This window comes from Otolemur garnettii, unplaced genomic scaffold (genome assembly GCF_000181295.1).
Source record: "Otolemur garnettii isolate 467f Iridium unplaced genomic scaffold, OtoGar3 scaffold00008, whole genome shotgun sequence".
NCBI lineage: Eukaryota > Metazoa > Chordata > Mammalia > Primates > Galagidae > Otolemur > Otolemur garnettii.
In genome coordinates, this window is record NW_003852403.1 from 15,744,146 (window position 1) to 15,748,675 (window position 4,530).

The following is a 4,530-nucleotide window of genomic DNA, read 5'->3' on the forward strand; positions in this document are numbered from 1 at the left end:
GGGGATCACACTAATACAGCCAGCACACTTTAGCCAAAGGGGCCCTGCTTTCAACCCCAGTACCTCTGCTCCCAGCGAATCCCTCTACCCCAGAAAAGCCCTCCACTGCTCCAACCTACAACTAGCACTTGGTGCAAGGGTACCAAGGGCCCTGGGGGCCTGACCACCGAATATTCTGCACAGAGACCTAAGGTTGGATCACAGCTTAAGTCCTGCCTAGGAATCCAAATCTCAGAGAGGTCCAAAGGGCAGTCACAGGGGTTCCCCAGTCCAGGCTGTAAAGAAGGCTGGGAGAAGGCGGCCCAGATGCAGAACCCCAACATGCGGCCCATTAGTGCCCCATTGCCTGGCTATCATTATAAAAGTCCCTGCTCTGATGCCCTTTGGAATCCCCAAGTCAGTTCACTTAACATTTCACAAGCCTTTACTTTGTGGCTCACTAATAACATATGAACAGGCGCTATGCTGAGTCCTTCACTGCAGGGACCTCCCTGTTTGGTCCTCAAGATGATCCCTTTAGAAAGATGAAGACAGTAAGACGCAGCATTTGTCCCTTTCTCAAGGACATGCAGTGTCAAGAGGTAGAAACAGGATTGGAATCCTCCTGCCTCAGGTGACCCAGGCCCCCACACGCCCCCAATAACTCTGAAAAAGTTGGAGCAGGTGTTAATGCCTATTTTAAAGACGAGAAAAACTGATCTTTGGTAGCTTAGGAGACTACACAGAGATTTCACAGAGGCCTGGCTAGGGTGCCAACGTGGGCTCCAGTTTCTATGCTGCTGGAAAGAGAGCACCTAATCCAACACTACCTTACAGAGCCGAGACTCCCTCTGCAAACCCAATGGCTGGCTTTGGGACCCCAGCTCAGTGGGTGGCACACAGGCTTGCTCTCATCGCATACCAGACACTGTGACAGTCAGGAGGCAGGCTCCACGGCCCACCACTACTGGCTCGTGAGGCATCAGTGCTGTGGACAGACAGGACCCAGAACCAGCCCTGGCCCCAGCCCACCACCTGGCCCCAGACAGCCCCTCTCCCCCAGTCTCCCTCTGCTAAGCCAGGAACCACCCTGCATTTCCAGTGGCTGAGGAACAGTCTTCCTGAAATGCGTCTGTCTACCTAATCTCTGCCCACATGGCCAACACCTTTGGGCTCCATGACGAGATCATGAGTTCCCTGCATGTCATCAGACCAAATCTTTTTTCTGTTTTCAAACTGGCCAACACTGCAAGATCTGTTTCTTGCCCATTTCCACTGGCTCTACATCAGTCTCCTTCCCTAAAATGCTCCTTCCTCTCACTCAAAGCTAAAGCCTCTCCCATTATTTTGAGACCTAATCGGAGAGCAAACTGCTCCTGAGAATAAGAGGTGAAGTTCCAGGAGGCAAACACAGACAGCATTTCCAGACCCTTGAATTTCTCCTGCAACTTGTGAGGAGGTGGGACAAGTCTCACCCAGGAGGACCCCCAGCCATGGGCCCTTGACCCATTCACTGGGATCCCATCTTCCAGGGTGGTCTTCTTGAGGTCATCTTCTCTTGGGGCTCGGACGTTTGGAAACTTTAATTATTCAGAAGCTTGACAGATCATTGAAGAAAACTCCTGCAGGAAGAAACCTTGAGTTCAAGCCCCAGTTCTGTCCGTTCGTTGTATGGCCGTCAGTATCAGACTACCCACTGTTTTAATAAGAAGACTGGATGTTGTCTCTGAATATGGTTCCAGCTTTGGAAATGGTCACGTTCTTTGACATGACCGATCTAGAAAAATCATTCTGATGAGAAAGTTTTTGTTTCCAAGGCCTTATTCTATCATTCTATTAATATCTCACATTATCTCTGACAGCACATGGAATTAATTATGCATGTGCTACTTAGAATAATAAGATAAAGAAGAGATGAAATGCAGTGTTTATGGAGTGCTTACTATGTGCCAACCCCCTTCTGAGTGTTTTCTATGTACTAACTCATATAATCCTCCAAGAATCCTATAAGTATTATTGTTACCAACACACACACACCCATTTTACAGATGAACATCATGAGGCTCAGAGAGGTCACATAATGGGCTAAGTTCAGATGGCTGAAAGTAGCAGAGTCAGGCCTTGAAGCCAGGCATGCTGCCTCCACAGCACACCTATCTCATAACCATTCTGCATGAACCCCGGAAAGATGAAAGAATTTACAGCTCAGTTGTATAATTTATGTACTAGATGGCTTGTATATAAATTATTCTAATACAAGTTGGGGTAGTTTAAGTGACCAAGAGAGAAACAGAAAATATCTTCTAGGGGTTCAGGTGAAGAGAAAATTGCTTCCAGCTGGACAGAGAAGGGAAGTTTTAGGGAGGAAGTAACATTTCAGCTGAACCTTGAAGGACAGGTAGGATTTGGAGCTATGGAGATATGAAGAGCGTGAATAGTGGGGACGGCAAGTGGGGAGAGCAGCCTGCTCTGCTGGGAGTGACAGGCAGCAGAGGAGAGAGAAGGTGCAGGGGAGTGTGAATGGCCCACCAGTACTGACCAAAGGTGTCCAGGCCTGGGAGAAAAGCACTCAGGATGGTGCTTTGGGAACCATGTGTGGAATGAGCAGCAGGGCAGTGTGTACCTGTGGGATTGTGACCCAGAGGCTCAACAGATGCATGAATAAATAATTCTGATGCTCTTGGAGGGATGGAACCAATGAGAGGGTCAAAAGGCCGCAGCAATGGACGAGGTTGGGAGATCACATCATCGCACAGGTAAGAGCCAGAGGCACATCTGTAGCAGCTGCAGAGCTTTGGAGATGTAGCCACCACTGGGAACATGACCCAGGATAGGAATGGAGCAAAAACAGGCCCTTGGATCTTCTCCCAGGGTTTCTGTGGGCAGAAATAAAGGCAAGGAAGAAAAGGATGGAGAAAGAATGAGAGGGAAGAAGGCAGAGAGAGAAGCCTCCCCAGCCAGAACTAGCCTCGAAGTGGTCGTGAGGTTGTAGGACTGAGCCAGAGAAGTTGCCGAGAAAAAAGGTGTTGGGGACAAATGCAGGGAGCTTGAGGAAGGCAGGCAGACGGAATTTGGAGAGTAGTCATCCACAAGGACAAAGGACAACGTGGGTATCTTCTGAGTGTCAGGTGTATGTGTAGCAGACATTCAACATTGATGTAAAAATGAACTATTGCAAAGATCTGCTCTGGTATGTTTTTAATTTGAAAGGCTTGTGACGTGGTGACGAATGACAAGCTGGACTGGGTTACTGCAGAAGGACCAGGACAACAGGGTCTTCTCACTGTGGACACCACTCACCTGGCATGCAGACCTGCACCTGGACGACTCAAATGGATTTTCTTGCCCTGCAGGGGAGGGAACAAGGCCCAGGGGAGTCCAGTGGTCTGGGGAAGGTCCCAAAGCGAGATTGTCCCAAAGCGAGATTGCACCAAAGCCAAAACTAGAAGCTGCCACAGACCTGCCACTCTCACACAGTTCCAGCTGCTGTGATATGAAAGACAATAGCCTCACCCAGTCCAGATGGGGATCAGGAGACGCGCTTCCACCCACACCCTGCATGGGATGGGCCTCGTCCCCTCCACACCCACCCTCTCTTCATCCAGCAACTATGCAGCCAGGGCCCGAGATGAATATGTCTTTGCCTTGGAAAAGACACAGGAACTAATCAAAAATGGGGCCTGGCCAGGCATCCCCCTGGGCGGACTCCCTGCTCCGTGTTTCAACAGCACGGCTCCATTCAACAGGTTATTGGGGTAGCCGATTGCAATGACAGATTGGGAAATAAATGATACCACTCAAAGCAGTTTCATTATCCTGTTGCCGGTTTTTGGCAATTCCTCAAGTCTGCCTTGTTTTATGTCTAATTATATATCGCCGGCCATATCCCCCATATGTTATGTTTCACATAATAAATACACGGAAAATCTTTCCCTTTTTCCATCAGCTGCTGCCCAGAAATGAACAGATTTCTGGTGTGTGCTTACGCAATAAAGAAGCGGTTGTTTCAGATGCTGTGACACTTCATAACCTGGACTTTATGGGCCCCTGTTGCCGGGACTCAGAGGGTTTTCTACACGTTGTTCCTGCCTGGAATCAAGAGGTGCTGCTCAGGAGCGATGTCCTGGGATGGCTGGAAACGCAGCCGGTGCCCCAATCTGGAGAGGCAAAGGGGCGTTCAGGCTACTGGGGGTATGTGCTTGACTTCCAGAGATGAGGCCTGGCTGCAGAGGTTTCCTGTTCCTCCCAGTGTTGATAGAAAAGACAGGGGCATCGATCGGTCATGGGGTCCCTCGCCGAATGTCAACCTGCAAGCATTTATAAAGCACCGTGGACGAGTCCAGGCCTGTTCTAGATGCTAAGTGGGGGAGGGGAGGGATGAAGAGTGGGAGCTAAATATCAAAGAGCGGAGGTCAGGAGACAGCTCACGAAACGGTAATGACGGTGGGTTAGAATCGGACCACCTGGCTTTAAAGACAGGCTTCTCTGCTCATCGGCTATGGAGACACCACTGAAAACGTCTTTGATTCTCAGTTTGTGCATCCATAAAGC

General features: G+C 49.6%; 1 pseudogene; it reads left to right on the forward strand.

Annotated features, from left to right (window-relative positions):
* Nucleotides 1–4,416: 4,416 nt before the first annotated feature.
* The window catches only part of LOC100946577, a 4,316-nt pseudogene continuing 4,202 nt past the window's right edge, over nt 4,417–4,530 (forward strand).